Below are 12,500 nucleotides of genomic sequence, written 5' to 3'. Positions count from 1 at the left end.
TGCGGAGTTATGAGGTCACAAAGTTTGATCCAATGTTACGTCTATGGGATTTTTTCGACGGTCCCGGGACGTTTTTCGGAAAACCGAAAGTCGGATCAGTCGGAAAAGATATAGCAACTCGAGTCAGAATAGTTCGGAGGTCTGACCCGAGTTTGATGGTCATAGCTTGAAAGGCCTAGGACGAGATAGAGTTTAATTTTTAGTCTCAGAAGAAGAATAATAACTAGACAGTAAAGTTCGTCGAGACAAACTTTGAGGCTGGCTTGACAAAGCCTGTTGGTAATAGTTTGTTTAGTTTAAAAACAGTTTGAAAAAGTATAAGTAGCATGTTATTAGCATGATTCTAGCATGCATTAGCATGTTTCTAGCATGGATTAGCATGGATTAGCATGTTATTAGCATGAGTGTAGTACAAATTAGCATTTTATTAGCATGATTCTAGTATAAATTAGCATGTTTGAAAAAGTTTTTTCAAAGTTTGAAAAAGTATAAGTAGCATGTTATTAGCATGATTCTAGCATGCATTAGCATGTTTCTAACATGGATTAGCATGGATTAGCATGTTATTAGCATGAGTGTAGTACAAATTAGCATTTTATTAGCATGATTTTAGTATAAATTAGCATGTTTGAAAAAGTTTTTTCAAAGTTTGAAAAAGGATAAGTAGCATGTTATTAGCATGATTCTAGCATGCATTAGCATGATTCTAGCATGGATTAGCATGTTATTAGCATGAGTGTAGTATAAATTAGCATTTTATTAGCATGATTCTAGTATAAATTAGCATGTTATTAGCATGCTTCTAGCATGAATTAGCATGTTACTAGCATGATTCTAGAATAAATTAGCATGTCACTAGCATGATTCTAGTATGAATTAGCATACTGCTAGCATGATTCTAGTATGAATTAGCAGGTTATTAGCATGATTTTAGCATGATTCTAGTATGAATTAGCATGTTACTAGAATGATTCTAGCATGAATTAGCATGTTACTCGCATGATTCTAGCATGAATTAGCATGTTATTAGCATGATTATAGTATGAATTAGCATGTTACTAGCATGATTCTAGCGTGAATTAGCATGTTATTAGCATGATTCTGGCATGCATTAGCATGTTACTAGCATGATTCTAGTATGGATTAGCATGTTATTAGCATGATTCTAGTATGAATTAGCATGTTACTAGCATGATTCTAGTATGAATTAGCATGTCACATAGCATGCTTAGGTGGTTGCTAGGGTATTCTGAGTGGTTGCTAAGTCGTTGCTAGGCAGTTGCTAGGGTGTCCTGAGTGGTTGCTAGGTGGTTGCTAAGATGTTGCTAGGCGGTTGCTAGGCTGTTGCTAGGTGGTTGCTATGGTGTTCTGAGTGGTTGCTAGGTGGTTGCTAAGGCGTTGCTAGGCGGTTGCTAGGGTGTTCTGAGTGGTTGCTAAGATGTTGCTAGGTGGTTGCTAGGGTGTTCTGAGTGGTTGCTAAGGTGTTGCTAGGCGGTTGCTAGGGTGTTCTAAGTGGTTGCTAGGTTGTTGCTAAGGTGTTGCTAGGTGGTTGCTAGGGTGTTCTGAGTGGTTGCTAGGTGGTTGCTAAGGTGTTGCTAGGTGGTTGCTAAGGAGTCCTAAGTGGTTGCTAAGCGGTTGCTAAGGTGTTGCTAGGTGGTTGCTAGGGTATTCTGAGTGGTTGCTAAGGCGTTGCTAGGCGGTTGCTAGGGTGTCCTGAGTGGTTGCTAGGTGGTTGCTAAGGTGTTGCTAGGTGGTTGCTAGGGTGTCCTGAGTGGTTGCTTGGTGGTTGCTAAGGCGTTGCTAGGCGGTTGCTAGGGTGTTCTGACTGGTTGCTAGGTGGTTGCTAAGGTGTTGCTAGGCGGTTGCTAAGGTGTCCCAAGTGGTTGCTTGGTGGTTGCTAAGGTGTTGCTAGGTGGTTGCTAAGGTATTCTGAGTGGTTGCTAAGGCGTTGCTAGGCGGTTGCTAGGGTGTCCTGAGTGGTCACTAGGCCCTTATTAAGGCATTACTAGGCCGTTGCTAGGTGGTTGCTAGGCGATTGCTAGGGTAATTTGGATGGTTGCTAGGCAGTTGCTAGGGTACCCTGGTTGGTTACTAGGCAAGCCTCACATACATGCCTGATAAAACATTTATACTTAGTAAGCATTTCTAGCAAGTTACAGTACTTGGCTAGTCAATATTAGCATGTAGCTAATCACTGCTAGCATGTGTAGCATTTAGGAAGTTCCGTTTGCTAGCATGAGTCAAACGAGCCAATCTCCAAGTCTCTACGATGTTCTGATGCTGAGATATAGCTGTTGATGAATGGTTGCTAGGGTACTCTGTTTTGTTGCTATGGGCGAGGTTACAGAGTGCACTTGATTGTGGTTTGCTGTCTAAGTCAAATGAACCAACCCCCATGTCTCTATGACACTGCTATGCAAAGATATGCATCTTGGCCTATTTTAATGGAAGTCTATGGAATCAATTTGGGGGCGTGGCTTGTGAGCTTCATTATCATATTGAGATGCTCATTGGTTGTCTGAGTCAGATGAGCCATCCCCCAAGTCAATAGGACACTGCTAAGCAAAGGTATGCATGTAGGCCAGTTATTAACATGAGTTAGTATGAATGAGTTGAATGAATGAGTTAGTATTATTAGTATGAATTAGCATGTTACTAGCATGATTCTTGTACAAATTAGCATGTCATTAGCATGTTTCCAGTATGAGTTAGCATGTCATTAGCATGATTAGCATATGAGTAGCATGTTGCTAGCATGATTGGCATGTCATTAGCATGTTAGAATTATAAGCATTTGAAAGCACAGCTAATTACAGTCTATAGGACAGTTGCTAGGGTGCAGTATGTGGTAGTTAGGGGTGTGGCTAGAAAGTTAAAAGGCCATCAGTGATTGGCTGCTGGCAAGACTGAGTTAAATGAGCTTAGCCATTAGTCTGTATGACAGTCTGATGCAGAGTTATGAGCTCACAAAGTTTGATCCCATGATAAGTCAATGAGAGTCTTTTGAATGGAAGTCTACGGGACAGTTGCTAGGGTGCAGTATGTGGTAGTTAGGGGTGTGGCTAGAAAGTTAAAAGCTCATCAGTTATTGGCAGTTTGGTAGTCTGAGTTAAATCAGCTCAGCCATTAGTCTGTATGACAGTCTGATGCAGAGTTATGAGCTCACAAAGTTTGATCCCATGTAAAGTCAATGAGAGTCTTTTGTAATGGAAGTCTACGGGACAGTTGCTAGGGTGCAGTATGTGGTAGTTAGGGGTGTGGCTAGAAAGTTAAACCTCACCAGTTATTGGCAGTTTGGTAGTCGTAGTTAAATGAGCTCAGCCATTAGTCTGTAGGACAGTCTGATCCAGAGTTATGAGCTCACAAAGTTTGATCCCATGTTAAGTCAATGAGAGTCTTTTGAATGGAAGTCTATGGGACAGTTTCTAGGGTCCAAAAGTGGTTGCTAGGGCGTGGCTAGAAAGTTTAAAGGTGATCAGTCATTGGCAGTTTGATAGTCTGAGTTAAATGAGCCCAGTTAGAGTTCTGTGCGACAGTCTGACGCAGAGTTACGAGGTCACAAAGTTTGGTCCAATGTTAAGTCTATGGGATTTTTCCGACAGTCCCGGGACGTTTTTCGGAAAACCGAAAGTCCAATCAGTCTGAGGAGATATAGCATACCGAGTCAGAATAGTTTGGAGGTCTGGTGTGAGTTTGGTGGTAATAGTTCGAAAGTTCAAGGAGGAGATAGATTTTGATTTTTAGAGTCAGAAGAAGAATAATAATAACTAGATTCTTAAAGTTTGAGAACAAACTTTGAGGCTGGCTTGTGAAAGCCTGACGGTAATAGTTTATTTAGTTTAAACAGTTTTAAAAAGTATGAAAATATAGATAGATAGATAGATAGATAGATAGATAGATAGATAGATAGATAGATAGATAGATAGATAGATAGATAGATAGATTAGCATATTATTAGCATGATTCTAGCGTGAAATAGCATGTTGTTAGCATGATTCTAGCATGAATTAGCATTTTACTAGCATGATTTTAGCATGAATTAGCATGTTGTTAGCATGTTACTAGCATGATTCTAGCATGAATTAGCATGTTGTTAGCATGATTCTAGCATGAATTAGCATGTTTTTAGAACGATTCCACTATGAATTAGCATGTTACTAGCATGATTTTAGCATGAATTAGCACGATTCTAGCATGAATTAACATGTTGTTAGCATGATTCTAGCATGAATTAGCATGTTACTAGCATGATTCTAGCATGATATAGCATGTTGTTAGCATGATTCTAGCATGAATTAGTATGTTACTAGCATGATTCTAGCATGAATTATCATGTTACTAGCATGATTTTAGCATGAATTAGCATGTTGTTAGCATGATTCTAGCATGAATTAGCATTTGACTAGCATGATTCTAGCATGAATTAGCATTTGACTAGCATGATTCAAGCATGAATTAGCATGTTGTTAGCATGATTCTAGCATGAATTAGCATGATGTTAGCATGATTCTAGCATGAATTAGCATGTACCTAGTATGATTTTAACATGAATTAGCATGTTACTAGCAAGATTTTAGCATGATTTAGCACGATTCTAGCATGAATTAGCATGTTGTTAGCATGATTCTAGCATGAATTAGCATGTTACTAGCATGATTCTAGCATGAATTAGCATGTTGTTAGCATGATTCTTGCATGAATTAGTATGTTACTAGCATGATTCTAGCATGAATTAGCATGTTACTAGCATGATTCTAGCATGAATTAGCATGTTGTTAGCATGATTCTAGCATGAATTATCATGTGACTAGCTTGATTCTAGCATGAATTAGCATGTTGTTAGCATGATTCTAGCATGAATTAGCATGTTACTAGCATGACTCCAGCATGAATTAGCATGTTGTTAGCATGATTCTAACATGAATTAGCATGCTACTAGCATGAATCTAGCATGAATTAGCATGTTGTTAGCATGATTCTAACATGAATTAGCATGTTACTAGCATGATTCTAGCATGAATTAGCATGTTGTTAGCATGATTCTAGCATGAATTAGCATGTGACTAGCATGATTCTAGCATGAATTAGCATGTGACTAGCATGATTCTAGCATGAATTAGCATGTTGTTAGCATAATTCTAGCATGAATTAGCATGTTACTAGCATGACTCCAGCATGAATTAGCATGTTGTTAGCATGATTCTAACATGAATTAGCATGCTACTAGCATGAATCTAGCATGAATTAGCATGTTGTTAGCATGATTCTAACATGAATTAGCATGTTACTAGCATGATTCTAGCATGAATTGTCATGTGACTAGCATGATTCTAGCATGAATTAGCATGTGACTAGCATGATTCTAGCATGAATTAGCATGTGACTAGCATGATTCTAGCATGAATTAGCATGTAACTAGCATGATTCTAGCATGAATTAGCATGTTGTTAGCATGATGGATACATAGATAGATAGATAGAAAGAGGTAGATAGATAGATAGATAGATAGATAGATAGATAGATAGATAGATAGATAGATAGATAGATAGATAGATAGATAGATAGATAGATAGATAGATAGATAGATAGATAGATAGATAGATTAAAGCAGTTTATAGATAGATAGATAGATAGATAGATAGATAGATAGATAGATAGATAGATAGATAGATAGATAGATAGATAGATAGATAGATAGATAGATAGATAGATTAAAGCAGTTTATAGATAGATAGATAGATAGATAGATAGATAGATAGATAGATAGATAGATAGATAGATAGATAGATAGATAAATAGATAAATAGATAGATAGATTAAAGCAGTTTATAGATAGATAGATAGATAGATAGATAGATAGATAGATAGATAGATAGATAGATAGATAGATAGATAGATAGATAGATAGATAGATAGATAAATAGATAGATTAAAGCAGTTTATAGATAGATAGATAGATAGATAGATAGATAGATAGATAGATAGATAGATAGATAGATAGATAGATAGATAGATAGATAGATAGATAGATAGATAGATATAGATTAAAGCAGTTTATAGATAGATAGATAGATAGATAGATAGATAGATAGATAGATAGATAGATAGATAGATAGATAGATAGATAGATAGATAGATAAATAGATAGATTAAAGCAGTTTATAGATAGATAGATAGATAGATAGATAGATAGATAGATAGATAGATAGATAGATAGATAGATAGATAGATAGATAGATAGATAGATTAAAGCAGTTTATAGATAGATAGATAGATAGATAGATAGATAGATAGATAGATAGATAGATAGATAGATAGATAGATAGATAGATAGATAGATAGATAGATAGATAGATAGATTAAAGCAGTTTATAGATAGATAGATAGATAGATAGATAGATAGATAGATAGATAGATAGATAGATAGATAGATAGATAGATAGATAGATAGATAGATAGATAGATAGATAGATAGATAGATAGATAGATAGATTAAAGCAGTTTATAGATAGATAGATAGATAGATAGATAGATAGATAGATAGATAGATAGATAGATAGATAGATAGATAGATAGATAGATAGATAGATATAGATTAAAGCAGTTTATAGATAGATAGATAGATAGATAGATAGATAGATAGATAGATAGATAGATAGATAGATAGATAGATAGATAGATAGATAGATAGATAGATAGATTAAAGCAGTTTATAGATAGATAGATAGATAGATAGATAGATAGATAGATAGATAGATAGATAGATAGATAGATAGATAGATAGATAGATAGATAGATAGATAGATAGATTAAAGTAGTTTATAGATAGATAGATAGATAGATAGATAGATAGATAGATAGATAGATAGATAGATAGATAGATAGATAGATAGATAGATAGATAGATAGATAGATAGATAGATAGATAGATAAAAGCAGTTTGAAAAAGGATAGATAGATAGTTTTGAGGTCACAAAGTTAGATCTATTGTTAAGTCAATGACAGTCTTTTGCAATAAAAGTCTATGGGACTGTTGTTGCTAGGGTGCAGTATCTGGTAGTTAGGGTGTGGCTAGAAAGTTAAAAGCTCTTCAGTTATTGGCAGTTTGGTAGTCTAAGTTAAATGAGCTCAGCCATTAGTCTGGTGGACAGTCTGATTGAGAGTTATGAGCTCACAAAGTCTGATCCCATGTTAAGTCAATGAGAGTCTTTTGAATGGAAGTCTATGGGACAGTTTCTAAGGTCCAAAAGTGGTTGCTAGGGCGTGGCCAGAAAGTTAAAACCTCATCAGTTATTGGCAGTTAGGTAGTCTGAGTTAAATGAGCCCAGTTAGAAGTCTGTGTGACAGTCTGATGCAGAGTTATGAGGTCACAAAGTTTGGTCCAATGTTAAGTCTATGGGATTTTTCCGACGGTCCCGGGACGTTTTTCGGAAAATCGAATATCGGATCAGTCGGAAAAGATATGGCATACCGAGTCAGAATAGTTTGGAGGTCTGGTGTGAGTTTGGTGGTCATAGCTCGAAAGCTCTAGGAGGAGATAGATTTTGAATTTTAGTCTCAGAAGAAGAAGAAGAATAATATATAAAAAAAATAATAAGTTTAAATAGGATTTCAGTAGTCTGGCTTGTTTCTCAAGCCAGCCTAATAATATTAAGTTTAATAGGATAACAGTAGTCTGGCTTGCTACACAAGCCAGCCTAATAATATTAATAATAATAAGTTTAATAGGATAACAGTAGTCTGGCTTGCTACACAAGCCAGCCTAATAATATTAAGTTTAATAGGATAACAGTAGTCTGGCTTGCTACACAAGCCAGCCTAATAATAATAAGTTTAATAGGATAACAGTAGTCTGGCTTGCTACACAAGCCAGCCTAATTAGCATGTTGTTAGCATGATTCTAGCATGAATTAGCATTTCACTAGCATGATTCTAGCATGAATTAGCATGTTGTTAGCATGATTCTAGCATGAATTAGCATGTTGTTAGCATGATTCTAGCATGAATTAGCATGTTGTTAGCATGATTCTAGCATGAATTAGCATGTTGTTAGCATGATTCTAGCATGAATTAGCATTTGACTAGCATGATTCTAGCATGAATTAGCATTTGACTAGCATGATTCAAGCATGAATTAGCATGTTGTTAGCATGATTCTAGCATGAATTAGCATGATGTTAGCATGATTCTAGCATGAATTAGCATGTACCTAGTATGATTTTAACATGAATTAGCATGTTACTAGCAAGATTTTAGCATGATTTAGCACGATTCTAGCATGAATTAGCATGTTGTTAGCATGATTCTAGCATGAATTAGCATGTTACTAGCATGATTCTAGCATGAATTAGCATGTTGTTAGCATGATTCTTGCATGAATTAGTATGTTACTAGCATGATTCTAGCATGAATTAGCATGTTACTAGCATGATTCTAGCATGAATTAGCATGTTGTTAGCATGATTCTAGCATGAATTATCATGTGACTAGCTTGATTCTAGCATGAATTAGCATGTTGTTAGCATGATTCTAGCATGAATTAGCATGTTACTAGCATGACTCCAGCATGAATTAGCATGTTGTTAGCATGATTCTAACATGAATTAGCATGCTACTAGCATGAATCTAGCATGAATTAGCATGTTGTTAGCATGATTCTAACATGAATTAGCATGTTACTAGCATGATTCTAGCATGAATTAGCATGTTGTTAGCATGATTCTAGCATGAATTAGCATGTGACTAGCATGATTCTAGCATGAATTAGCATGTGACTAGCATGATTCTAGCATGAATTAGCATGTTGTTAGCATAATTCTAGCATGAATTAGCATGTTACTAGCATGACTCCAGCATGAATTAGCATGTTGTTAGCATGATTCTAACATGAATTAGCATGCTACTAGCATGAATCTAGCATGAATTAGCATGTTGTTAGCATGATTCTAACATGAATTAGCATGTTACTAGCATGATTCTAGCATGAATTGTCATGTGACTAGCATGATTCTAGCATGAATTAGCATGTGACTAGCATGATTCTAGCATGAATTAGCATGTGACTAGCATGATTCTAGCATGAATTAGCATGTAACTAGCATGATTCTAGCATGAATTAGCATGTTGTTAGCATGATGGATACATAGATAGATAGATAGAAAGAGGTAGATAGATAGATAGATAGATAGATAGATAGATAGATAGATAGATAGATAGATAGATAGATAGATAGATAGATAGATAGATAGATAGATAGATAGATAGATAGATAGATAGATAGATTAAAGCAGTTTATAGATAGATAGATAGATAGATAGATAGATAGATAGATAGATAGATAGATAGATAGATAGATAGATAGATAGATAGATAGATAGATAGATAGATAGATAGATAGATTAAAGCAGTTTATAGATAGATAGATAGATAGATAGATAGATAGATAGATAGATAGATAGATAGATAGATAGATAGATAGATAGATAGATAGATAGATAGATAGATAGATAGATAGATAAATAGATAAATAGATAGATAGATTAAAGCAGTTTATAGATAGATAGATAGATAGATAGATAGATAGATAGATAGATAGATAGATAGATAGATAGATAGATAGATAGATAGATAGATAGATAGATAGATAGATAAATAGATAGATTAAAGCAGTTTATAGATAGATAGATAGATAGATAGATAGATAGATAGATAGATAGATAGATAGATAGATAGATAGATAGATAGATAGATAGATAGATAGATAGATAGATAGATATAGATTAAAGCAGTTTATAGATAGATAGATAGATAGATAGATAGATAGATAGATAGATAGATAGATAGATAGATAGATAGATAGATAGATAGATAGATAAATAGATAGATTAAAGCAGTTTATAGATAGATAGATAGATAGATAGATAGATAGATAGATAGATAGATAGATAGATAGATAGATAGATAGATAGATAGATTAAAGCAGTTTATAGATAGATAGATAGATAGATAGATAGATAGATAGATAGATAGATAGATAGATAGATAGATAGATAGATAGATAGATAGATAGATAGATAGATAGATAGATAGATAGATTAAAGCAGTTTATAGATAGATAGATAGATAGATAGATAGATAGATAGATAGATAGATAGATAGATAGATAGATAGATAGATAGATAGATAGATAGATAGATAGATAGATAGATAGATAGATAGATAGATAGATTAAAGCAGTTTATAGATAGATAGATAGATAGATAGATAGATAGATAGATAGATAGATAGATAGATAGATAGATAGATAGATAGATAGATAGATAGATAGATAGATAGATATAGATTAAAGCAGTTTATAGATAGATAGATAGATAGATAGATAGATAGATAGATAGATAGATAGATAGATAGATAGATAGATAGATAGATAGATAGATAGATAGATAGATTAAAGCAGTTTATAGATAGATAGATAGATAGATAGATAGATAGATAGATAGATAGATAGATAGATAGATAGATAGATAGATAGATAGATAGATAGATAGATAGATAGATAGATAGATAGATAGATAGATTAAAGTAGTTTATAGATAGATAGATAGATAGATAGATAGATAGATAGATAGATAGATAGATAGATAGATAGATAGATAGATAGATAGATAGATAGATAGATAGATAGATAGATAGATAGATAGATAAAAGCAGTTTGAAAAAGGATAGATAGATAGTTTTGAGGTCACAAAGTTAGATCTATTGTTAAGTCAATGACAGTCTTTTGCAATAAAAGTCTATGGGACTGTTGTTGCTAGGGTGCAGTATCTGGTAGTTAGGGTGTGGCTAGAAAGTTAAAAGCTCTTCAGTTATTGGCAGTTTGGTAGTCTAAGTTAAATGAGCTCAGCCATTAGTCTGGTGGACAGTCTGATTGAGAGTTATGAGCTCACAAAGTCTGATCCCATGTTAAGTCAATGAGAGTCTTTTGAATGGAAGTCTATGGGACAGTTTCTAAGGTCCAAAAGTGGTTGCTAGGGCGTGGCCAGAAAGTTAAAACCTCATCAGTTATTGGCAGTTAGGTAGTCTGAGTTAAATGAGCCCAGTTAGAAGTCTGTGTGACAGTCTGATGCAGAGTTATGAGGTCACAAAGTTTGGTCCAATGTTAAGTCTATGGGATTTTTCCGACGGTCCCGGGACGTTTTTCGGAAAATCGAATATCGGATCAGTCGGAAAAGATATGGCATACCGAGTCAGAATAGTTTGGAGGTCTGGTGTGAGTTTGGTGGTCATAGCTCGAAAGCTCTAGGAGGAGATAGATTTTGAATTTTAGTCTCAGAAGAAGAAGAAGAATAATATATAAAAAAAATAATAAGTTTAAATAGGATTTCAGTAGTCTGGCTTGTTTCTCAAGCCAGCCTAATAATATTAAGTTTAATAGGATAACAGTAGTCTGGCTTGCTACACAAGCCAGCCTAATAATATTAATAATAATAAGTTTAATAGGATAACAGTAGTCTGGCTTGCTACACAAGCCAGCCTAATAATATTAAGTTTAATAGGATAACAGTAGTCTGGCTTGCTACACAAGCCAGCCTAATAATAATAAGTTTAATAGGATAACAGTAGTCTGGCTTGCTACACAAGCCAGCCTAATTAGCATGTTGTTAGCATGATTCTAGCATGAATTAGCATTTCACTAGCATGATTCTAGCATGAATTAGCATGTTGTTAGCATGATTCTAGCATGAATTAGCATGTTGTTAGCATGATTCTAGCATGAATTAGCATGTTGTTAGCATGATTCTAGCATGAATTAGCATGTTACTAGCATGATTCTAGCATGAATTAGCATGTTGTTAGCATGATTCTAGCATGAATTAGCATGTTGTTAGCATGATTCTAGCATGAATTAGCATGTTACTAGCATGATTCTAGCATGAATTAGCATGTTGTTAGCATGATTATAGCATAAATTAGCATGTTACTAGCATGATTCTAGCATGAATTAGCATGTTGTTAGCACAATGCTAGCATGAATTAGCATGATACTAGCATGATTCTAGCATGAATTAGCATGAATCTAGCATGAATTAGCATGTTGTTAGCATGATTCTAGCATGGATTAGCATGTTACTAGCATGATTCTAGCATAAATTAGCATGATTCTAGCATGAATTAGCATGTTGTTAGCATGATTCTAGCATGAATTAGCATGTGACTAGCATGATTCTAGCATGAATTAGCATGTAACTAGCATGATTCTAGCATGAATTAGCATGTTGTTAGCATGATGGATAGATAGATAGATAGATAGATAGATAGATAGATAGATAGATAGATAGGTAGAGGTAGATAGATAGATAGATAGATAGATAGATAGATAGATAGATAGATAGATAGATAGATAGATAGATAGATGGTCTAAGAGCATGAGTCAAACAAGCCAACCCCCGCCTCTCTACGATGTTCTGATGCTGAGATATAGCTGGTGCCATATCGTTGCT

The 12,500-nt window shown here is 34.6% G+C and overlaps 1 protein-coding gene and 1 long non-coding RNA gene across 12 annotated transcripts in view; both read right to left on the bottom strand.

The window, feature by feature from the left end:
* Positions 1-12,500, bottom strand: part of rab3il1 (RAB3A interacting protein (rabin3)-like 1) — a 95,128-nt gene that overhangs the window by 35,934 nt on the left and 46,694 nt on the right. The window lies entirely within an intron of this gene.
* Positions 1,305-12,500, bottom strand: part of LOC147837632 (uncharacterized) — a 17,287-nt gene continuing 6,091 nt past the window's right edge. The window contains exon 3 of the long non-coding RNA XR_015526135.1: positions 1,305-3,767. This is a non-coding gene — a long non-coding RNA (uncharacterized LOC147837632). The remainder of the gene's footprint in view (positions 3,768-12,500) is intronic.

This window comes from Danio rerio, chromosome 25, assembly GCF_052040795.2.
Source record: "Danio rerio strain M-AB ecotype USA chromosome 25, GRCz13ab, whole genome shotgun sequence".
Classification (NCBI taxonomy): domain Eukaryota; kingdom Metazoa; phylum Chordata; class Actinopteri; order Cypriniformes; family Danionidae; genus Danio; species Danio rerio.
This window is presented reverse-complemented; position numbering and strand designations above follow the sequence as displayed.